Raw genomic sequence first — 26,029 nt, 5'->3', positions numbered from 1 at the left:
GTTTTTCATGTTGTTGTTTTTGGCTGATTTCCAGACTTGGCAGCTTTGGAGATTCTCCATTGCTACTTTCATCAACCTTGCTCCCTTCTTGTTCTCTGACTTACTGAAAATCCTCACTACCTTGATTTTGTTTCTCTTCCTCTTCTTCTTGTAAATTTTCAACTTTTTTTTCTCCAATACTCTGCAATTGATTATATAGTGACCAATTTTCCTACAGTGCTTGAAATAGTTCGGGACTCCTTCATATTCCAGTTTCTGAGTGTAACCTTTGAGAGGGGAGTCTTCGTATTCTTGGCCAACAAATACACTTTGAGGAAGTGTCTTTAGAAGGTCCACTTCAACTCTGATTTTCGCCATACTTGGCCTAGTTCTTCCTATGGTGGCAGCGTCCAAAGCAAGAGGGGTTCTGACGGAACTTAGGAGTTGTTTTACATAATGCCAATCATGCATATGAAATGGTAATCTTGGCAATAGAACCCAAGCCGGAACGATAGGTAAATCTTCTTTTGGTTTAAAATTCGGCGACCATTTTTGAAGCCACATTTGCATACCATTAATTTTAATGACCCTCTTAAATCATACTAATTTCCAATCCTCCTCATTAAATAAGTTAATGAAAACATTATGGTTATCAAAAACCCTAATTCTCACTGACAACTTATCTAAGCTCGAATTTCTAACCCTGAACCAGTGGTTCTGGGTTATAGTCCCCAGCAGAGTCGCCAGAGCTGTCACACCTCCTTTTTCCGCGCCCGGGAGGCGCAGGGGGAGTTTTTCCAATTAAAGGACAATCGAAACGGGATTTGTTTATTTATTTCAGAGTCGCCACTTGGGAGATTTAGGGTGTCCCAAGTCACCAATTTTAATCCCGAATCGAGGAAAAAATAATGACTCTATATTACAGTCTGCGTACCAGAAATCCGGATAAGGAATTCCGTTAACCCGGGAGAAGGTGTTAGGCATTCCCGAGTTCCGTGGTTCTAGCACGGTCGCTCAACTGTTATATTCGGCTTATTTATCTGATTTTTAATACAATTATGAACCATGTGCAAATTTTATCTTTTAACCACTTTATTAATTATTATTATTAGGAATGTGAACGTCGCTTAAAACATGTCTTTGGACTGCGTCACATGAAATGCACCCACAATCCGGAACATATCTTATTTGACGTTTTGGGATTTGGATTTGGGTCGCATGAAATTCACACCCCAAGTTTTAAGAAAGTAAATTATTAAACACGCGCCTAAAAAGACTATCGCGTTATTATTTTTGGGAAGGCCACGAAATTCACTAAGCGGCCCTCCTGAATTCTAAGTAATTTAAAACAAGTATTTACTGAGGGCCCCGCAATTTGTATTTTTATTCGGCGAGGCTCATCTCATTCTTATTTTAAAAGGATATCATATAGCAACTACGTTTCTTGTCGTGTTTGTCTCTATCAATCGAAAGCAGTAGATAGTCCTAATTAATTAATGCTTGCAAGTTATTTTATAACAGAATTCGGAAATGCTAAAATCAGGAACAAGGCTGCGTGCACAGTCAGTCGAATAAATAATCATGGGCCCAAATTCGACCCATGCGTGATGGGCCAAACCTGGGCCACTGCTTGCTCGAAGCAGGCCGGCTAGGCCTGTTTTGGCCACTCGACCTTTATGGGGTTGAGATTGCAAGTTTGGTGTTATTTGTCTTAACAGGTGGTTTACTAGTTATATGAGACCATCAATCCGAAAAGGAAAAACTTAATCCAGGATGTACAGTGTTCATACTTGGTATACATTACAACATATACTGCAAAGTAAACTAAAATCTGAGATGCAACCTATCTCATTGAACATATTATCACCTATCAGCATACATATGTAAGCTACCATTTAGCTAACTTATATTGATATACACTAGGCATACATGCTGCTTCGATTGTCAACACAAGAATGAAAATTATCATACAATACATGATATCTAGTATAACAGTATATATATGAAAATCAACTTCAAGTCTTTTTCCTTTTTTTTTTGCATTCATGCTCAATGTTCCAATTACATTTGATAGTGCCTTGGTTGCGTACCTGATGTAGAGGAACAGAAGAAGAAGGAAAAGGATCAGCTAAGTAGCACACAGCAAACAACAGCAATCAGCAGATTCACAGCAACAACACAGCAACAAACAACCAGCCAATAATGATGAAGCTCAGCAAAGAGTCGAACAACAAATGGACAATCCCAGTGGTGTCCACAGTCCACAAACAAACAACAATATTTCCCAGAACCAAAGAGAAACCAGCAAATAGTCGAATACCAAACCAGTGATCCCAGAAAAACAGAGTGGGAAACAACAGAGATAGCAGAGTGTTCAATGCAGCAAACACTAACAGTTCAACAACCAACACACAGCTCAGTCAATGCAGACGACAGAACTTGGCCAAGGCAGCTTGACCAATATGAGTTCTTATTCAACTTTCAGATGGTGTTTGGTTACAATCTATTTGGAAACTAACTTATGTTTTCAGCTTTCTTTGAACTCAGTAAACCTTTCTTTAGACTAAAAGTTTCAGCTTTAAGACTAAAAATTCCAGCCTTTTTTTCTCTTTTCTGAAGACTAAAAAGTCCAGCCATTTTTAAGTTCTCAAATGGCCTATTTATAGGCCAAATGAACCAGTGCAGCTGAGCTGCCTCCCCTGCCAATTGGCAGAATACCCATACCCTTTAAGCCCATGCCTAAGCATCTTTGGTGCCAGCCCCTTTGTTTCCCACGCCTGGTCTTTTTGTTTAATCAAGAGTTATGGGCATCATTTTATTATTCATTTCAAGCCCCATACTCTTATGTCTTGCTCCCCATTGGTATTAGTTTAATCCTAAATCAGTACCCTACTTGTCAGCTCATTTAAACTAATCTTTCTGCCCTTTTTAACACCCCAGAATACCCCTGCTTAACCTTGATTATTACTGCCCTGCCTATTGCAGCCTCAGGGCATTTTTGAACTAGCGAAAGTTCAGATTTAAGACTGCCTGGACTGAACCATTTCAGTCATTTTTACAATGCAAACCAACTATTTTAAACAATGCTGGGGCATTCAGTTAGTGGCAACGTTCAATTAGTCATGCGACCTTATTAGCTCGTTCGATTCATTAGTTATAGAAACTAATCAACGACATTTATCGAGTCGACTATACTAATTATAGCAGGTAATAATCAGTCGCTCATATAAACAATACGTTCGGGGACCTAAAGGGCATCAGACAATTTTGTGTTCAATTACTGGGAACCTATATAAGTTTATTCATGCGACGACTATACTAATCGGACATGCTTATCATAGGATACATTTAAATCATACACAGAACACAATCGACCAAATAAAAGGTCTTTACAGAGAAGAAAGAAATTAAGAAACTATCAGGAAATAACAAGCAATTACCACAAAACATGCTAATGACTTAATCAGAACCAAACAAAGAGAAAAGGAAACTTACCGAAAAAGTTTGAAATCAAAACGGACCCAAATCTGACTCGACTTCGAACTCTTGAGGCCGAACAAACTTTAATCAGGGTGTTCTCACATGAGAACACCTTGATTAAGGTCTATTAGACCTCAAACCCTTGTCAAAATCGGCCGGATTCCAAGGCTATTAGTGTTCTAGGTTTTGGATCCCCAGATCTGATTTTTAGGGAGTTGTGGGTAGATTCGGACCAAACCAAGCTTGGTTTGGTCACGAGGAAGGTCAGGGGAGTGGCTGATACAAAGATGGTGAGGTTTGGTGTAGGTCCGGGTTCGACTCAAATCTTCAAATGAAGATTCGAGACGAACGAAAGTGATTCGAGGCAAATGGATAGTAGATCCATGTTCAGGAGAGTGAGGGGGTCTTAGGGTGTTCAGGAGGTGGTCACCGGCGTTCGTGCCGCCGGCTTTAATGGCGAAGGAGACTAGGGCGGCTGCTAGGGTTCGGGGGGTTTCAGGTTTGAGTTTGGGGACGATGAAGGGTGGGGTTGGTATAGGGGGTGCGGGGTAAGGGCTGAGTTTATATATGGGGAGGTTGATCGGATCTGAGCCGTTAGATCATATGATCTCAACGGCTTGGATCTGAGGGTGGGAAATGAGACGGGGTCGTTTGGTAGTTAAATGGGGTCGTTTGGTTTAAGTGAGGGGTTGGGTCGGATTGGTTATTGGGTCGGGTTTGAACACGGGTTGTTGAAAATGATCCTGGACCGTTGGATTGGATTGATTGGAACGGCTGAGATGGATTGGCCTGAAACGGTGTCGTTTCAGGAGGTGTCTGGGCAACCGGATTTGGACTGGGCCTGAGTGTTGGTTGGGCCAGTTATTTTGTTTAATTTTTGGCCCAAACCGATTTCCTTCACTTTTGTTTTCTAATTTCATTTTTTTTCTTTTAAAACAAAAAATAAAAATAAAAATAATAAATAACGAAATTAAAACTAAACAACAATGCAACATTTTAACATAATTACCACAAAATTATTTAAGTAAGTTAAAAACCTAGAACAAACGATGCACACATATATATCTATTTTTTGAATTTTCTTTTACTGACCGAATTATGGTTTAATCATCCTGACATACATATTTTGTTTGTTAATGATTAAATGCAAAAATGGACAGATCCACAAATGACTAACAACACATGTCACGAAAACTCAAACATTTGTACAGCGAAACCATTTGTTACTATTTTTATTTTCTTTTGGAGCGATTGCTCGTAAAGCAAAAATCACGTGCTTACAGCTGCCCCTCTTTGCACGAAGACACGAAGGGTTTTCGCGCAAAGATAAGCGAGCGATTTTTGCCCGTCCGAATACTCCGTGTGAAGCATTTTTTGAAAAAGATTTGACCGAACCTTTGCTTCAGAGGTTTCCTACATATCCTGGGCTGAAACAGGAATCAGGTCAATGTAGTTCGGGAAATTTTGGTAGCTGGGACTACCGTGTGACTGTATTGCTTGCTGCTGTTGTGCGCTGTCGCATGCTGCTGTAGGATGCTACTGCTCAACCGATCTCCCTGTTACATTGCTCTAAAAGGAAAAACAAGAAGTTAAGCTAGAGTATGAGATCTCATCCATCTCCAACTTGTTCTTGTTGTCTTGCTTTCTTGTCGGCTAACGCTTTCTTCTGACGCCTTTATTTTGTGAACTTGGAGATGATGCTGACCCTTCACCTTTTCTGAATGTCAGTTCTCATCACTTTGCTTGATTTGCTGGGAACATGGCTTTCCTCCTTAAATCTTTCAATGGTTTCTTCAGCGGTATGACTTTTCATCAGAATCGTCATGTTGGGCATGCCATAGCGTTCTCAAACTGCTTCTTCTGAGACGTGTTCCTTCTTCCTTTTGAATGTGCGCTTGCTTTTGCAGCCTTCTGCTTCTTAGTGCTGGGGATTTTATTGTTTCCTGCTTGGGGATCTCTGTTGTAACCTTCCGTCTTCAGGTGGGGCTACTGATTCCAAACTCTAGAGCTAAAATGTATTCCCGCATTATACTGGTGGGCGACCTAGAACTTAAAAAGTATTCCCGCATTATACTGGTGGGCGACCTAGAACTTAAAATGTATTCCCGCATTATACTGGTGGGCGACCTAGAACTTAAAAGTATTCCCGCATTATACTGGTGGGCGACCTAGAACTTAAAAAGTATTCCCGCATTATACTGGTGGGCGACCTAGAACTTAAAATGTATTCCCGCATTATACTGGTGGGCGACCTAGAACTTAAAATGTATTCCCGCATTATACTGGTGGGCGACCTAGAACTTAAAATGTATTCCCGCATTATACTGGTGGGCGACCTAGAACTTAAATGTATTCCCGCATTATACTGGTGGGCGACCTAGAACTTAAAATGTATTCCCGCATTATACTGGTGGGCGACCTAGAACTTAAATGTATTCCCACATTATACTGGTGGGCGACCTAGAACTTAAAAGTATTCCCGCATTATACTGGTGGGCGACCTAGAACTTAAAATGTATTCCCGCATTATACTGGTGGGCGACCTAGAACTTAAAATGTATTCCCGCATTATACTGGTGGGCGAACCTAGAACTTAAATGTATTCCCGCATTATACTGGTGGGCGACCTAGAACTTAAATGTATTCCCGCATTATACTGGTGGGCGACCTAGAACTTAAAATGTATTCCCGCATTATACTGGTGGGCGACCTAGAACTTAAAATGTATTCCCGCATTATACTGGTGGGCGACCTAGAACTTAAAATGTATTCCCGCATTATACTGGTGGGCGACCTAGAACTTAAAATGTATTCCCGCATTATACTGGTGGGCGACCTAGAACTTAAAATGTATTCCCGCATTATACTGGTGGGCGACCTAGAACTTAAAATGTATTCCCGCATTATACTGGTGGGCGACCTAGAACTTAAAATGTATTCCCGCATTATACTGGTGGGCGACCTAGAACTTAAAAGTATTCCCGCATTATACTGGTGGGCGACCTAGAACTTAAAATGTATTCCCGCATTATACTGGTGGGCGACCTAGAACTTAAAATGTATTCCCGCATTATACTGGTGGGCGACCTAGAACTTAAAATGTATTCCCGCATTATACTGGTGGGCGACCTAGAACTTAAATGTATTCCCGCATTATACTGGTGGGCGACCTAGAACTTAAAAGTATTCCCGCATTATACTGGTGGGCGACCTAGAACTTAAAATGTATTCCCGCATTATACTGGTGGGCGACCTAGAACTTAAATGTATTCCCGCATTATACTGGTGGGCGACCTAGAACTTAAAAGTATTCCCGCATTATACTGGTGGGCGACCTAGAACTTAAAATGTATTCCCGCATTATACTGGTGGGCGACCTAGAACTTAAAATGTATTCCCGCATTATACTGGTGGGCGACCTAGAACTTAAAATGTATTCCCGCATTATACTGGTGGGCGACCTAGAACTTAAAATGTATTCCCGCATTATACTGGTGGGCGACCTAGAACTTAAAATGTATTCCCGCATTATACTGGTGGGCGACCTAGAACTTAAATGTATTCCCGCATTATACTGGTGGGCGACCTAGAACTTAAAAGTATTCCCGCATTATACTGGTGGGCGACCTAGAACTTAAAATGTATTCCCGCATTATACTGGTGGGCGACCTAGAACTTAAAATGTATTCCCGCATTATACTGGTGGGCGACCTAGAACTTAAATGTATTCCCGCATTATACTGGTGGGCGACCTAGAACTTAAATGTATTCCCGCATTATACTGGTGGGCGACCTAGAACTTAAAATGTATTCCCGCATTATACTGGTGGGCGACCTAGAACTTAAATGTATTCCCGCATTATACTGGTGGGCGACCTAGAACTTAAAAGTATTCCCGCATTATACTGGTGGGCGACCTAGAACTTAAAATGTATTCCCGCATTATACTGGTGGGCGACCTAGAACTTAAAATGTATTCCCGCATTATACTGGTGGGCGACCTAGAACTTAAAATGTATTCCCGCATTATACTGGTGGGCGACCTAGAACTTAAATGTATTCCCGCATTATACTGGTGGGCGACCTAGAACTTAAAAGTATTCCCGCATTATACTGGTGGGCGACCTAGAACTTAAAAGTATTCCTGCATTATACTGGTGGGCGACCTAGAACTTAAAAGTATTCCCGCATTATACTGGTGGGCGACCTAGAACTTAAATGTATTCCCGCATTATACTGGTGGGCGACCTAGAACTTAAAATGTATTCCAGCATTATACTGGTGGGCGACCTAGAACTTAAATGTATTCCCGCATTATACTGGTGGGCGACCTAGAACTTAAATGTATTCCCGCATTATACTGGTGGGCGACCTAGAACTTAAAATGTATTCCCGCATTATACTGGTGGGCGACCTAGAACTTAAAATGTATTCCCGCATTATACTGGTGGGCGACCTAGAACTTAAAATGTATTCCCGCATTATACTGGTGGGCGACCTAGAACTTAAAATGTATTCCCGCATTATACTGGTGGGCGACCTAGAACTTAAAATGTATTCCCGCATTATACTGGTGGGCGACCTAGAACTTAAAATGTATTCCCGCATTATATTGGTGGGCGACCTAGAACTTAAAGTGTATTCCCGCATTATACTGGTGGGCGACCTAGAACTTAAAAGTATTCCCGCATTATACTGGTGGGCGACCTAGAACTTAAAAAGTATTCCCGCATTATACTGGTGGGCGACCTAGAACTTAAAATGTATTCCCGCATTATACTGGTGGGCGACCTAGAACTTAAAATGTATTCCTGCATTATACTGGTGGGCGACCTAGAACTTAAAATGTATTCCCGCATTATACTGGTGGGCGACCTAGAACTTAAAATGTATTCCCGCATTATACTGGTGGGCGACCTAGAACTTAAAATGTATTCCCGCATTATACTGGTGGGCGACCTAGAACTTAAATGTATTCCCGCATTATACTGGTGGGCGACCTAGAACTTAAAAGTATTCCCGCATTATACTGGTGGGCGACCTAGAACTTAAAATGTATTCCCGCATTATACTGGTGGGCGAACCTAGAACTTAAATGTATTCCCGCATTATACTGGTGGGCGACCTAGAACTTAAAAGTATTCCCGCATTATACTGGTGGGCGACCTAGAACTTAAAATGTATTCCCGCATTATACTGGTGGGCGACCTAGAACTTAAAATGTATTCCCGCATTATACTGGTGGGCGACCTAGAACTTAAAATGTATTCCCGCATTATATTGGTGGGCGACCTAGAACTTAAAGTGTATTCCCGCATTATACTGGTGGGCGACCTAGAACTTAAAAGTATTCCCGCATTATACTGGTGGGCGACCTAGAACTTAAAATGTATTCCCGCATTATACTGGTGGGCGACCTAGAACTTAAAATGTATTCCCGCATTATACTGGTGGGCGACCTAGAACTTAAAATGTATTCCCGCATTATACTGGTGGGCGACCTAGAACTTAAATGTATTCCCGCATTATACTGGTGGGCGACCTAGAACTTAAAAGTATTCCCGCATTATACTGGTGGGCGACCTAGAACTTAAATGTATTCCCGCATTATACTGGTGGGCGACCTAGAACTTAAAATGTATTCCCGCATTATACTGGCGGGCGACCTAGAACTTAAAAGTATTCCCGCATTATACTGGTGGGCGACCTAGAACTTAAATGTATTCCCGCATTATACTGGTGGGCGACCTAGAACTTAAAAGTATTGAAATTGCTTCCCCGTTTTTTCGAGAAAATTTTCGACAATCGGCAGAAAATTTTCTGCCCCGGTTTTTGGTGACTTCCATGGCGTTGCATCTTGCTGCCATCATCAATTCTTTTTTCTCCTGCAACAGACAAAAGGATTTAGTCAGTTTTAATCGTGGTGGTAGAGGGTGCCTTTCTGGCGAGCCATTTTTCTCTCTTCCCCCTTTCTTGCTCTTTGTCCCCATAATTGGTTGGCGGGCAAAGTTGCCTGTTGGGGGTCTCTAGCCTGCTGGGGATTGGTTTTCAATTTATCCCCTTTTCTGCTTTCTCTTTAAACACATGATGTGGGAGTCTGCTTCTAACTCCCGAAACCACTCCCTTTTGGAGCTTACTTCTTCCAAAATTTCCGGGCACAATCACTGCATTGCCTGGGACCGGCCCTTAAGACTGTTTGTATTATCCTGCATTGGGATGAATTCCCCTTCGGTTTCTGGTAGTAAGCTTTGAAAAATCCTTTCAAGACACATTTTAGGAAAAGAAATAAAGATATGGAAAAGAGAAAAACTTTCTGAACCAATATTTTGTGGGAGGAGACAATCCAAAGAACTTATCTGGAGGACACAACTGGTCCCCGTGATCATGGCGTGCACCATAGATTCCGACCCAGTCTATTTGTATCAATTGATCTGCTCGATGGTCTGATTTGCTGGGGATGATAAAGGAGTGTCCATTTCGTTTCGAATGTGGTAGCTTTTGTTGATCTGTCTTGTCGCCTCATAGTGCCCTTCGAGGGGTTTTCACTAATGAGACTCTCTCTTTTCTCTCATCTCCCGGCGCCTTATGGTGCTTGTGAAGGTTTTCACCAATAAGACTCTCTCATTTCATATCCCTCATCTTACATCGCCTCTCGGTGCCTGTGAAGGTTTTCACCGATAAGACTCTCTCATTTTATTTCTTTCGAGGATCCGGGGTGTTGTAGATACGACCCTCTCTTCCGGGGATTCTTTTGACTATCAACTCATTCCCAGTCTTACGATCCTCTTCTTTGCTGGGGATCAGTGTATTATTCTCGGCCTTATTTGCCGGATTTGGCATCTCTCGAACATTGATCGGGAGGTCTTTTGGATGTTGATGTTGGTTTTGGTGTGGGATTGAAGAAAGGCTACAAAAATGAAAACAATTTGAAGGGTGATGTGCTGCAACTTTTGGAATCAAACCTTTGTTGGAACTTAAAACATAACCTCTGCCCCAGTTTTCTTGCTTGGGGAATTTATTTTTTATGCTTATGTTGAGCTATGTGCGTTACGCACATTGTGCCTATTATGCACACTATGTACATTATGCATCCTATATTTGCTATGATGCATACTATGACCGAGCCGTAAGGCGCCTACGTATCCTCTTTGAGGAATCAGGTCAAACGTAGTTCCCACGGTTTTATATTCCTTGATTTTTCTTTTCTTTCTTTTCATTTTCTTTTCCTTTTCTTTTTCTTTTTCTTTTCTTTTCCTTTCTTTTCTTCTTTTTTTTTTCATATCTTTCCCATTAGTGATTCCAAAAGAGGGGTATTGAAAGAATTGCTTAAGGCTCAAAGGGGGAAGCGAGGGTTAAAAGTGTTTGGATAGAAGAAAGAATTGCCTCCGTCATCTCATTATTCAACAAATGCCAAATACAAACAAATAAACCAAAAATTGCCATAATTAAAGAAGTTACGCATAATATCTCTTGACTGCATCTGAATTGATAGCCATGTCGACACATCTACCTTCGACATCTGTCAAACACAAAGCACCGTTGGACAATATTCTGGTCACGATATAAGGCCCTTGCCAATTTGGGGCGAATTTGCCTTTTGCCTCGACCTGATGTGGGAGGATCTTCTTTAATACCTGCTGCCCTACTTCAAATTTCCTAGGGCGCACCTTCTTATTATACGCTCTTGCCATTCTCTTCTGGTACAGCTGACCATGGCACACTACTGCCAATCTTTTCTCATCTATCAGGCTCAACTGTTCCAAGCGAGCTTTGATCCATTCATCATCATCAATTCCAGCTTCAGCGACAATTCGGAGGGACGGAATTTCGACCTCCGCTGGTATCACGGCCTCAGTTCCATACACCAACAAATAAGGAGTTGTGTCTATGGAAGTCCGGACGGTAGTGCGGTAACCCAACAAGGCAAAGGGTAATTTCTCGTGCCATTGTCTGGACCCTTCCACCATTTTTCGCAGTATCTTCTTGATATTCTTATTGGCTGCTTCGACTGCTCCATTTGCCTTAGGACGATATGGGGTGGAATTGTGGTGTGTAATCTTGAATTGTTGGCATACCTCTCTCATCAAGCTGCTATTAAGATTCGCACCGCTATCCGTGATGATCACTTTTGGGATCCCAAATCTGCAGATGATATGGGAGTGAACAAAGTCCACCACTGCCTTCTTGGTTACTGATTTGAAGGTTTTAGCCTCAACCCATTTGGTGAAGTAATCAATGGTCACTAGAATGAACCTATGACCATTGGACGCTGCTGGCTCGATGGGCCCAATGACATCCATGCCCCATGCTACAAACGGCCAGGGTGCTGACATCGTATGTAACTCTGTTGGCGGAGAATGAATCAAGTCTCCATGTATCTGGCACTGATGGCATTTCCTCACGAAAGTGATACAGTCGTGTTCCATGGTGAGCCAATAACACCCTGTTCGAAGGATTTTTCTTGCCAATACATATCCACTCATGTGTGGCCCACAAACTCCAGCATGTACTTCTGCCATAACCGTTGTTGCCTGCCTGGCATCTATGCATCTCAACAATCCCAGATCCGGGGTTCTTTTGTACAATATTCCCCCACTGAGGAAGAAACCATTCGACAACCGCCAGAGGGCTCTTTTTTGGTCTCCAGAGGCATGTTCTGGATATATCCCCATCCTGAGGTATTCCTTGATATCATGAAACCAGGGTTCGCCATCTGCTTCTTCTTCTATGGCATTGCAGTAGGCGTGCTGATCACGGACATGGATGTGTAGAGGATCAACATACATTTTGTCAGGGTGGTGCAGCAATGATGCTAAGGTGGCCAAGGCATCCGCAACCTCATTGTGAACTCTCGGGATGTGTTTGAACTTTACCGATCGAAATTGCTTGCTCAGATCATGCAAGCATTGTCGGTATGGTATGAGCTTTAGATCTCGTGTTTCCCATTCACCCTGAATTTGATGTACCAAGAGGTCCGAGTCTCCCAAGACCAAGACGTCTTGGACATCCATGTCAGCAGCCAAGCGCAGACCCAGAATGCAAGCCTCATATTCGGCCATATTGTTGGTGCAATAGAAGCGTAGTTGAGCCGTAACAGGATAATGCCGTCCTATTTCAGAAATGAGTACTGCTCCTATTCCAACCCCTTTTGCATTTGCAGCTCCATCGAAGAAAAGCTTCCAACCCGGTTCCTCAGGTAATTCCAACTCATTCGTATGCATCACCTCTTCGTCAGGAAAATACGTTCTTAAAGGCTCGTATTTTTCATCAACGGGATTCTCTGCCAAATGGTCTGCCAGTGCCTGGGCTTTCATGGCCGTCCTTGTTACGTAGATGATATCAAACTCTGTGAGCAGAATTTGCCACTTTGCCAACCTTCCCGTGGGCATAGGTTTCTGAAAGATATACTTCAATGGGTCCAAACGGGATATGAGATAAGTAGTATATGAAGACAGGTAGTGCTTCAACTTCTGAGCTACCCAAGTTAGGGCGCAGCACGTTTTCTCGAGTTGAGTGTACTTGACCTCATGCACTGTGAATTTCTTGCTAAGATAGTAGATGGCTTGCTCCTTCCTCCCTGTGTCGTCATGCTGCCCCAACACACAACCAAATGAATTTTCCAAGACCGTCAGGTAAAGAATTAAGGGCTTCCCGGGCTTAGGCGGGACCAATACAGGTGGATTAGACAGATACCCTTTGATTTGGTCGAAAGCCTCCTGACACTCTGCTGTCCAACCTACCGCAGCATCCTTTCTCAGCAACCGAAATATGGGCTCGCAAGTTGCTGTGAGTTGAGCGATGAACCTGCTGATGTAATTGAGTCTGCCCAGCAAACTCATTACCTCTGTTTTGTTCCTTGGCGGTGGCAAATCTCGGATGGATTCAATTTTGGATGGGTCTAACTCAATCCCCCGTCGACTGACGATGAATCCTAGCAACTTTCCTGATGGAACCCCGAATGCGCATTTGGCCGGGTTAAGCTTGATATCATACCTTCGGAGTCTTTGGAAAAATCTCCTTATGTCTGCTACATGGTCCTCCTGACGCCAAGATTTGATGATCACATCATCGACGTACACTTCTATTTCTTTGTGTATCATGTCATGAAACACCGCAGTCATTGCTCGCATGTATGTTGCCCCAGCGTTCTTTAACCCGAACGGCATTACCCGATAGCAGTAGGTTCCCCATGGCGTAATAAACGCTGTCTTCTCATCATCCTCCTCATCCATTAGGATCTGATGATAACCTGCATAGCAATCCACAAAGGATCCAATCTCGCGCCCTGCGCAATTGTCGATTAAGATATGAATGTTGGGCAGCGGAAAATTGTCCTTGGGACTTGCTTTGTTGAGGTTGCGGTAATCAACGCACACCCTGATTTTTCCATCCTTCTTTGGGACTGGTACCACATTGGCCAACCACTCGGGATATCGAGTGACCCGAATGACCTTCGCTTGTAACTGCTTAATCACTTCTTCCTTGATCTTTACACTCATTTCTGTTTTAAATTTCCTTAGTTTTTGCTTGACCGGAGGGTATGCCGGGTCAGTGGGTAATTTGTGAACCACTAAATTGGTGCTTAATCCAGGCATATCATCATATGACCAGGCAAAAACGTCTTTGAATTCCCTGAGAGTTTTGATCAATTCTGCTCTGACATTCGGCTCAATGTGGATGCTAATTTTGGTCTCTTGGACGTTATCAGCGTCTCCTAGATTCACAGCCTCGGTGTCATTTAAGTTAGGCTTGGGTTTCTCTTCAAATTGGCACAGTTCTCTGTTTATTTCTTCGAAGGCTTCACCTTCGTCACATTCAGATTCATCGTCACAAACGACCTTTTGCATCATTGAGTCGGTTTCAGATTGATTTATTAGACTAGGTCGAAGATCCGTTGTGCATGCCATGTCATTAGAACCAGTAAAAAGAAAACAAGACTCCCCTCGGACAGGAAGAGGAGTAACCGTCCAATTGTTGGTCTTGGCCTCAGGCCCCACAAATTGTATCTCTGCTCTGCTGGAACCTTCTCCAGCTTCCACCATACTGACATCTGTGAATAGCCTCTCAAAACTCTGATTCAGGTCTTCATTTATACCGATCAAAGGTCCTCGAATCTTTGGGATCGCTGACCCCTTGGCACTTGCTTTAAAAAAAGACCTTGAGAGGCGTGGCACTGGTTTAGGCAGAAACCAGACCCTCTTCTTCATTCTTCGCGCCTCCTTCCTGTCTGCTGTGGTTGGTTTGAACCCCAACCCGAAGGTTTCCAGATTCTTAGGAAGGGAAACAGGTTGGACTATCCCTTGAAGTTCAACTCTCAGGCCTTTTCCCGGCACAAATCCATTACCCAGCATTTCTGATACCATCATGACTGTTGCGGCAGCTACCCTAGGGTGCGGGATGATTTCTCCTTCAGAAATTTTGTTGGCCGACCCTGTATCGAGAATCTGGTAGACCCAGGGACCCTTGTCATCAGTGGTCTCTATGAAAGGCACAATGGTTCCGCTCATGGTGCATGTTGTATCCTCGCCGTGCAACACGACCTCTTGTCTTTCCCACTCGAACTTCACTGTCTGATGTAGGGTGGAAGGCACCGCTTTAGCTGCATGAATCCAGGGTCGTCCTAACAGCAAGTTGTAAGATACCGTGGCGTCCAATACCTGGAATTCCATGGTAAACAGGACCGGACCAATGGTCAGTTCAAGTACAACATCCCCCACAGTGGCTGTTCCGTTTCCGTCAAACCCCCGGACACAGATGCTATTCTCCCGGATTCTTCCACGGTCAATCTTTAACTAGTCCAGGGTGGATAATGGACAAATATTGGCGCTTGAGCCGTTATCCACCAATACTCGGGTTACCACCGAGTCTTCACATTTGACAGCTAGGTATAGAGCTTTATTGTGCTCCGTTCCTTCCACCGGCAGGTCATCATCTGAGAATGTCACTCTGTTCACCTCGAAAATCTTGCTGGCAATGGTTTCCAGGTGGTTTATAGAAATCTCACTGGGTACATGGGCCTCGTTCAATATCTTTAACAGGGCCCGACGATGTTCCTCGGAATGGAGGAGTAATGACAATAGTGAGATCTGGGCAGGTGTTTTTCTCAGCTGCTCAACCACAGAATAGTCTTGTACTTTCATCTTCCTCAGGAATTCTTCAGCCTCTTCTTCTGACATTGGCTTCTTGGTTGCCACTGGGTTGGTTTTTCTTAACTCCACCGGGGCAAAACATCGACCTGATCGAGTCAGCCCTTGCGCTTCACAACTGACTTCTTCCACCTGTTTTCCTTGGTACGTCACCACTGCCTTTTCATATTTCCAGGGCACAGCCCTGCTGTCAATCATCGGCAGTTGGACCACCGGCTTTATGGTCACCCGTTCTCTACATACCCCTTTCAACATGACTACCGGTGTGGGCAGGATCCCTGGTATTACCAACTTGCTTGGCTCGGGTTTGCTTGCTACGACGGACGGGCTCTTCCCCAATATCACTACCGGCTTGACGCCTTCTCCCTGCGACTGTACACTCGTTCCTCCACTGGTTAAGACTTCTTTCGGGGCGGCTTGGATCATCATCACTGTTTGTGAGGGTTTTCTTAATTCTCCTCCCTCACACACAAACTCAATCATGTGAGTTTTGTGGTGCACTGGCAGTGGGTTTTGGTTGATGTTAGGAGCCTCCGGTGTCTGGACCTCGATCTTATTGGTGTCAATAAGATCCTGTATGGCATGCCTTAACTTCCAGCACTTCTCGGTATCGTGCCCGAGCATCACTGAACAGTATTCACAACTGATTGAACGATCCAAATTCTGAGGAGGGGGATTTGGTTCCCGAGTATAGACAGGACTAACCAAACCCAATTGTCGCAGCTTGTGGAACACAGCGGTGTAGGTTTCTCCCAGTTCGGTGAAGGTTCTTTGCTTCCGCAACCTGTCATTCCTAGCATCTGGATTTCCCCGGAAACCTGCCCCTGAAGGGTTTCTATATGCCCTTGGTGGAGGGTAGGTGTTTTATGGTGGTGCATATATGTTCTGGGGAGCCGGTGCGCGCCATTGTGGGCGAACCGGAGGCTTAGTGTATACCTGGGCTTGGTGTACGGAACAATGTGGTTCTCGAGGTGGATAGAAATTTTGTGGTGGGTTGTATGGGTAGTTTGACCTGTGAGGCCTGGGTTGGTTGTAATGTGGCCTGCCAGCCCGGGACCAACTGCCTGCCTCGATCGTGGCAACCTCTTATTTCTTTCTTCTCAATGCACCTCCTGTGCCGCTTTGAATAGCCTGGGTTGTGGCCTTAAGTGCCGAATAGTTCAAAATCTTGTCCGACCTCAAACCTTCTTCTATCATGACCCCTATTTTGACCACCTCGTTGAAAGATTTTCCAACTGTTGTCACCAAGTGACCAAAGTAGGTTGGATCCAATGTCTGCAAAAAATAGTCCACCATCTCTCCCTCTCTCATGGGAGGATCGACTCTAGCTGCTTGTTCTCTCCAGCGGAACCCGAACTCGCGAAAACTTTCCCCGGGTTTCTTCCCGGTTCTCAATAACGTGAGACGGTCAGGGACTATCTCCAGATTGTACTGGAAATGACCTGCAAAAGCCTGCGCTAGATCATCCCACGTGTACCACCTGCTGAAATCTTGCCTGGTATACCATTCCAGTGCAGATCCACTCAGACTTTGGCCGAAATAAGCTATCAAAAGCTCATCCTTGCCTCCTGCCCCTCTCATTTTTCTACAGAATCCCCGTAAATGTGCCATGGGATCACCGTGCCCTTCATATAAATCAAACTTGGGCATCTTGAACCCAGCCGGGAGTTGGACATCTGGGAAAGGGCATAGATCTTTGTATGCCACGCTGACTTGATTGCCCAGCCCGTGCAAGTTCCTGAAGGATTGCTCCAGGCTTTTGAACTTTCTCAACACTTCATCCTGTTCAGGGGCCTTAACCGGCTTCTCAACCTCTGCCGGTACTTCCAAATGGGGATTGTAAGCCTGTGGTTCGGGTGCATGGAATGTAGGCTCAGGGGGATAGTATTGGGTGTCGTGAGCCTGAAACAACGGCTCACTAGTCGTTCGCTGCAAAGGGGCTGATGTAGGTCCCACAAAAATGGGAATATTGGGCGCTGGGAGAGGTTGATGGGGTGGTGGAGCTTGGGAATCATGAGGGCTTCTTTCTTGATGATAGAGGGGATTTGGGCGGCTTGTGGAAGGGCCAGAGTGAGGGTATTCCGGCATGTGTCCCAGTGTCTCAGGGCTCTTTTGTGTTTTGGCTAGGGCTAGCTGCATTGCATGCATCTCTAGTCCCATCCTTTCAATCTTTTCCATTGCTTCTTTTAGCAACTGGCTCATCGGCCTTTCTTCCTCATTACTATTCTCTGAAGTAGTCATGCTTGTTGCTACCGGTCCTTTGGATCTGGTTTGGTATGAATGTGTTGCCAGAATTCTTTAACAACTAACTGTCTGATATCAGACAACAACAAACTTTGTTAGTATTAGAGCTTAACAGATTTGATCATAACACATAGAGGATACAATGCACCTAGGCAGTTAACCGTTTCTACATGCTTTGCTTCAAACCACATGCGTCATCCCGGACCCTGCGTTTTATTTTATTTACATTTTCTTTTCTTTATTTATTAAAAGCGGTCGAATCTTATGGGGATTTCCTACGTATCACGTCCCCGCGCGAATAAGACCAGGCGTAGTTCTGCCTCAAAGCAAAGACACACAGTAATTCTTCTGGAGTCACTTAATTTCATTATCAAAATTTGCTATTACACAGTACTTAAAATAAAAATAGCAGAAGTACAGACTCCACGGTTTTAAGCTTGGTTTAACGAAAAGAAAACAACATATGGGAAAACAACCAAAGCCAAATAAACAGGACTTGACCAAAACTAATTCTCCAATTTAAGGGCCCGCGAGGCATCATTCGGCCTTTTCGCGGCTCTAGGTGTAAGGTCTCTTTGCAGGCTCTTCAACTCGTTCATAATCCGGCGGACGCAGCCCATGATGGAAACAAGGAGGGTCTTCCGAGGTGTTCGCTCACATGCCAAGCATTTCATGTAGATGTAATGCCCTATTTCATCAATCCTTGCTCGAATGTTATCTCTTTCACTGAGCAACTGCCTGATTTGTTGGTTCTTTAACCCCAGTGCCTGAGCATCGTCGGCAAGTCGATCCTGAAATAACCCCATTTGTCTTTCCATGCAGGCCATTGCATCGTAGCACTGTCTTCTGTCGGCCTGGGCGTCTCGTGCTTGTTTGACGATCCGATCATGTAGAGTGGAGCTCGTCTCCCTTAATATTCTGACGCTCATTTCATAATCCCTTATGACCTGTTGCAAACGCTGCTTCCGGGCCATTGCGTACTTTGCCCCTCTGACCTTCATCCTTGTTATGCAAGCTCTTGATTGTTCTAATTCTTCTTGGCTTTGGATGACCTGATTTCTCAAACTTGCTATCAATCTTTCATCAGAGCGACGCTTCTGTCGGTCAACGTTACTCTTACTGGCTTGGCGAAGGCGGGCCTTCAAGGTTTGGTTTTCTTGGGCTAACTTGTTTCTTTCAGCCTGCTCTGAGGCAACTTGCACATTGTTCTCAAATACAAGCCTTTCAACTTGTTGCTTTAGCTTCCCGATTTCGACCCGGTAACCTTTCTCCCTTTTTAACCATCCCCATTGCTCTTGTGAATTATTGGTGAAGTGTTGGACGTGGGCCCTTTTAGCAGGTCTTTGTCGAGTCTGAAACCTTCTTTCGAACCAAGCATCATACTTTGGGTCTACCTCACCTTTAGCTAGCTCTCGTACCATGGTTTTGGGCTCCAAGAATCTACATTCATGCCACAGTTTTCTAATCTTCCCCTCGGGGAATATGACTCCCAGGCTTAATTCCAAGGCATGCTTGCTCAGATTTTCATCATTAGGGACTACTTGAAACCTGCCCAGTTGTCGTAATACCCGATGAGGGGCATATGGCTGGATGCTGCGAAGCCCCATTAAGAGAACATGACATTCTTCAGCCGACATGTAGATAACCTCAGTATCAGTCAACCAACCAAATGCCCATTCAATTTGGTCAGATGTTGTTGACCTTAACCGTGTAAACCATTCTTCGACACCTTCAGGAAATCTGGCGCCTGTCATGCGCTTCTTGAATCCGCTGATACAATTCCTCTCGGTCAACCCGTGGTTCATGTATCCTACTCGGTGATGGAGGTGTTCCTGCATCCATAGCTGAAGTAACAGGTTGCAACCTTGGAAGAACGTACCTCCTTCTCGGCATATAGTCAGAGCCCGGTAGATTTCGGACAAAATCAAAGGAACCACAGTACTATTGGTTCTTTTGATTGCCACGTCGGCCATCCCTACCAGACCTATCTCTATCTTTTTGTCCTTCCTTGGGCAGACCATGACTCCTAAGAATGCTGTGATAAAAGCCAAAGTACGTCTTGCTTCCCATTTGTTTCTGTTCCCGCCGTGAGTTAGCCCAAGGTTCGGTTCCTCGAAACCCTGCGGGGTTCCGTACCGCTGATACAAGAAATGGAGATCACAACACCCTCTCGATAAATCGTCATGTTGTACCTTCCGACTAATGCTTAGTAGATCCAGAAACGCATGCGGGGACACTGGCCTTGGCGAAAGCAAATATTGCCCTCTTAACTTCTCATTCAGTCCCGCATATCCGGCAACTTCCTCAAGTGTCGGTGAAAGTTCAAAGTCAACAAAACGGAATACATTGCAGGTGGGGTCCCAAAATGGTATTAGAGCTTCAAGAATATCTGTCCTCGGCTCAACACCCAACAAATTTACAAAACCTCCCAATATTCTTCCTATTACCCCTTTGCTATCGGCTTCCAAGTCATTCCACCACATGTGGAGTTGTAGAGGGACCTCGCTGAGGGCTGAGAATGGTTCATTTTGCTCTGTGTTCATCCTGCACATTTATTAGGGTGACCTTTTAGGTGAAAACAAAAACCTTTATTTTGACTCTAACCAAAAATCTTTGGACAAAAACAAAAAATTTATTTATATACATGTGTATACATATATACATATATGCTTTATGGTATATCATTTTTGGTAAAAATGGAAAAAGAGTTGGACCCGATGAGGGTTGCCTACGTATCTCACATCCGGTGAGAATCAAACCGACGTAGTTCGGGTGATAAACTAACTGGTTTATTTATTTCTATTTTTTATTTATTTATTTATTATATTTTGTCATTTTTTTTATTTATTTATTATTTTATTTTTTTGTAAAAATTTCCCAACATTCAAAACCGGTCATCATGCATGTTTGAAGCAAATAAATGCACAAGCAGTGAGTAGGATGCATCAGGATGGCCTTTTCTATTTCAGGTTGCTATTCCTAGACGGACCCAACCCCTGTGTTGAGTCCCCTAAGTCAAATGCACATGATGCAAATAAACGTTCCTACTAGGGATCCGGCATGTGGCTTTGTTATACTAGGTTCAGAACCTGGGTGTTTTTTCTAGACCTGGCTTACCCGAGCGGACAGCTCGAGCCGAGGGGGGGCAGCGTACCGGGAATACAGAAGCTTCACCGGCTTAGCAACTTATCCGAACCTCGTTCTAAATTGAGATTTGACACTATACAGAAAAGAAGTCATACGAAGTATGCCCTTCTTCATGATTTAGAAGACTCAGAAAGTATAGGGGTTTCGGCACAGTTTATATACAGTTCAGATAATATTAAAGCGGTAAAAGCATCATTTAGCACATTAAGCATATATCATGTAAAAATCAGATAATAAATAAAGCCAAATAACAACAATTATTCTAAGCTCAAATTCTTAACCCTGAACCAGTGGTTCTGGGTAAGGATCCCCAGTGGAGTCGCCAGAGCTGTCACACCTCCTTTTTCCGCGCCCGGAGGCGCAGGGGGAGTTTTTCCAATTAAAGGACAATCGAAACGGGATTTGTTTATTTATTTCAGAGTCGCCACTTGGGAGATTTAGGGTGTCCCAAGTCACCAATTTTAATCCCGAATCGAGGAAAAAATAATGACTCTATATTACAGTCTGCGTACCAGAAATCCGGATAAGGAATTCCGTTAACCCGGGAGAAGGTGTTAGGCATTCCCGAGTTCCGTGGTTCTAGCACGGTCGCTCAACTGTTATATTCGGCTTATTTATCTGATTTTTAATACAATTATGAACCATGTGCAAATTTTATCTTTTAACCACTTTATTAATTATTATTATTAGGAATGTGAACGTCGCTTAAAACATGTCTTTGGACTGCGTCACATGAAATGCACCCACAATCCGGAACATATCTTATTTGACGTTTTGGGATTTGGATTTGGGTCGCATGAAATGCACACCCCAAGTTTTAAGAAAGTAAATTATTAAACACGCGCCTAAAAAGACTATCGCGTTATTATTTTTGGGAAGGCCACGAAATTCACTAAGCGGCCCTCCTGAATTCTAAGTAATTTAAAACAAGTATTTACTGAGGGCCACGCAATTTGTATTTTTATTCGGCGAGGCTCATCTCATTCTTATTTTAAAAGGATATCCTATAGCAACTACGTTTCTTGTCGTGTTTGTCTCTATCAATCGAAAGCAGTAGATAGTCCTAATTAATTAATGCTTGCAAGTTATTTTATAACAGAATTCGGAAATGCTAAAATCAGGAACAAGGCTGCGTGCACAATCAGTCGAATAAATAATCATGGGCCCAAATTCGACCCATGCGTGATGGGCCAAACCTGGGCCACTGCTTGCTCGAAGCAGGCCGGCTAGGCCTGTTTTGGCCTGAACTCGACCTTTATGGGGTTGAGATTGCAAGTTTGGTGTTCTTTGTCTTAACAGGTGGTTTACTAGTTATATGAGACCATCAATCCGAAAAGGAAGAACTTAATCCAGGATGTACAGTGTTCATACTTGGTATACATTACAACATATACTGCAAAGTAAACTAAAATCTGAGATGCAACCTATCTCATTGAACATATTATCACCTATCAGCATACATATGTAAGCTACCATTTAGCTAACTTATATTGATATACACTAGGCATACAGGCTGCTTCGATTGTCAACACAAGAATGAAAATTATCATACAATACATGATATCTAATATAACAGTATATATATGAAAATCAACTTCAAGTCTTTTTCCTTTTTTTTTTGCATTCATGCTCAATGTTCCAATTACATTTGATAGTGCCTTGGTTGTGTACCTGATGTAGAGGAACAGAAGAAGAAGGAAAAGGATCAGCTGAGTAGCACACAGCAAACAACAGCAATCAGCAGATTCACAGCAACAACACAGCAACAAACAACCAGCCAATAATGATGAAGCTCAGCAAAGAGTCGAACAACAAATGGACAATCCCAGTGGTGTCCACAGTCCACAAACAAACAACAATATTTCCCAGAACCAAAGAGAAACCAGCAAATAGTCGAATACCAAACCAGTGATCCCAGAAAAACAGAGTGGGAAACAACAGAGATAGCAGAGTGTTCAATGCAGCAAACACTAATAGTTCAACAACCAACACACAGCTCAGTCAATGCAGACGACAGAACTTGGCCAAGGCAGCTTGACCAATATGAGTTCTTATTCAACTTTCAGATGGTGTTTGGTTACAATCTATTTGGAAACTAACTTATGTTTTCAGCTTTCTTTGAACTCAGTAAACCTTTCTTTAGACTAAAAGTTTCAGCTTTAAGACTAAAAATTCCAGCCTTTTTTTTTCTCTTTTCTGAAGACTAAAAAGTCCAGCCATTTTTAAGTTCTCAACTGGCCTATTTATAGGCCAAATGAACCAGTGCAGCTGAGCTGCCTCCCCTGCCAATTGGCAGAATACCCATACCCTTTAAGCCCATGCCTAAGCATCTTTGGTGCCAGCCCCTTTGTTTCCCACGCCTGGTCTTTTTGTTTAATCAAGAGTTATGGGCATCATTTTATTATTCATTTCAAGCCCCATACTCTTATGTCTTGCTCCCCATTGGTATTAGTTTAATCCTAAATCAGTACCCTACTTGTCAGCTCATTTAAACTAATCTTTTTGCCCTTTTTAACACCCCAGAATACCCCTGCTTAACCTTGATTATTACTGCCTTGCCTATTGCAGCCTCAGGGCATTTTTGAACTGGCGAAAGTTCAGATTTAAGACTGCCTGGACTGAACCTTTTCAGTCATTTTTACAATGCAAACCAACTATTTTAAACAATGCTGGGGCATTCAGTTAGTGGCAACGTTCAATTAGTCATGCGACCTTATTAGCTCGTTCGATTCATTAGTTATAGAAACTAATCAACGACATTTATCGAGTCGACTATACTAATTATAGCAGGTAATAATCATTCGCTCATATAAACAATACGTTCGGGGACCTAAAGGGCATCAGACAATTTTGTGTTCAATTACTGGGAACCTATATAAGTTTATTCATGCGACGACTATACTAATCGGACATGCTTATCATAGGATACATTTAAATCATACACAGAACACAATCGACCAAATAAAAGGTCTTTACAGAGAAGAAAGAAATTAAGAAACTATCAGGAAATAACAAGCAATTACCACAAAGCATGCTAATGACTTAATCAGAACCAAACAAAGAGAAAAGGAAACTTACTGAAAAAGTTTGAAATCAAAACGGACCCAAATCTGACTCGACTTCGAACTCTTGAGGCCGAACAAACTTTAATCAGGGTGTTCTCACATGAGAACACCTTGATTAAGGTCTATTAGACCTCAAACCCTTGTCAAGACCGGCCGGATTCCAAGGCTATTAGTGTTCTAGGTTTTGGATCCCCAGATCTGATTTTTAGGGAGTTGTGGGTAGATTCGGACCAAACCAAGCTTGGTTTGGTCACGAGGAAGGTTAGGGGAGTGGCTGATACAAAGATGGTGAGGTTTGGTGTAGGTCCGGGTTCGACTCAAATCTTCAAATGAAGATTCGAGACGAACGAAAGTGATTCGAGGCAAATGGATAGTAGATCCATGTTCAGGAGAGTGAGGGGGTCTTAGGGTGTTCAGGAGGTGGTCACCGGCGTTCGTGCCGCCGGCTTTAATGGCGAAGGAGACTAGGGCGGCTGCTAGGGTTCGGGGGGTTTCAGGTTTGAGTTTGGGGACGATGAAGGGTGGGGTTGGTATAGGGGGTGCGGGGTAAGGGCTGAGTTTATATATGGGGAGGTTGATCGGATCTGAGCCGTTAGATCATATGATCTCAACGGCTTGGATCTGAGGGTGGGAAATGAGACGGGGTCGTTTGGTAGTTAAACGGGGTCGTTTGGTTTAAGTGAGGGGTTGGGTCGGATTGGTTATTGGGTCGGGTTTGAACACGGGTTGCTGAAAATGATCCTGGACCGTTGGATTGGATTGATTGGAACGGCTGAGATGGATTGGCCTGAAACGGTGTCGTTTCAGGAGGTGTCTGGGCAACCGAATTTGGACTGGGCCTGAGTGCTGGTTGGGCCAGTTATTTTGTTTAATTTTTGGCCCAAACCGATTTCCTTCACTTTTGTTTTCTAATTTCATTTTTTTCTTTTAAAACAAAAAATAAAAATAAAAATAATAAATAACGAAATTAAAACTAAACAACAATGCAACATTTTAACATAATTACCACAAAATTATTTAAGTAAGTTAAAAACCTAGAACAAACGATGCACACATATATATCTATTTTTTGAATTTTCTTTTACTGACCGAATTATGGTTTAATCATCCTGACATACATATTTTGTTTGTTAATGATTAAATGCAAAAATGGACAGATCCACAAATGACTAACAACACATGTCACGAAAACTCAAACATTTGCACAGCGAAACCATTTGTTACTATTTTTATTTTCTTTTGGAGCGATTGCTCGTAAAGCAAAAATCACGTGCTTACAGTCATTATTCCATAATAATCAGAAGCTTTGAAGATAACAGCGGGCATATCGTTCTGTGTAATATGTCTAGCTTTCACCTTTTCCTTTTCAAGCTTGAGATCGGCCGTCGAGGGACTGGACGGCGCTGAGATTTTATCGGCATTAGAAGTTTTTCCTGGAATTGTTCCTTGCATGTGAGAGGGATCAACTTTATCTTGCTGAAGCCCTTTCAGATGCGTTGGTTGGAGGCCTCCCGGCGGCTCCATCTGGAGGTGCGTGGACAAGAAGCGCTGAGAAATTAGCCGTTAGGAGAGATTTTCGATGAGAGAGGAGAGAGAAATTTTTTATCTTAGGTCGATGATGTAATTATTCTTGCTTTCTAGTCATTGAACACTATACATAGGAATCTCAATCTCTAAGGATTTTGCCATTTTTGGCTTTGGCATCTTACTCTAAATTGTGCAACATTTGTTTTTAATATATAATGGAATGATTGTAAGAGATTTGACGAAAACACAGAATCGGTGTTACGCAAAGGGATTTTAGGAAATTATCTATAAGATAGAAATTTATCATATGGCGCAAACCGTTAAATGAAAATTTTAGCGTCAGGATACAATGGCTACTAGCCGCTTGTTTGGATGGTTGATATTTTTACTCCAAATTCAACCTAGTGGAAAGAAAATATACAATTGGAGTAGAAGATTTAG

At 43.1% G+C, this 26,029-nt stretch overlaps 1 long non-coding RNA gene across 1 annotated transcript; it reads right to left on the bottom strand.

Annotated features, from left to right (window-relative positions):
• Nucleotides 1-1,725: 1,725 nt before the first annotated feature.
• LOC142163627 (uncharacterized) lies at nt 1,726-25,906 on the bottom strand. Its single transcript, XR_012694574.1, has 2 exons — nt 25,340-25,906; nt 1,726-2,069 (listed from the first exon to the last, which is right to left on the bottom strand). It is a non-coding gene; the product is annotated as an uncharacterized LOC142163627 (long non-coding RNA).
• Between the last annotated feature and the right edge of the window lie 123 nt (nt 25,907-26,029).

This window comes from Nicotiana tabacum, chromosome 8, assembly GCF_000715075.1.
Source record: "Nicotiana tabacum cultivar K326 chromosome 8, ASM71507v2, whole genome shotgun sequence".
Lineage (NCBI taxonomy): Eukaryota > Viridiplantae > Streptophyta > Magnoliopsida > Solanales > Solanaceae > Nicotiana > Nicotiana tabacum.
This window is presented reverse-complemented; position numbering and strand designations above follow the sequence as displayed.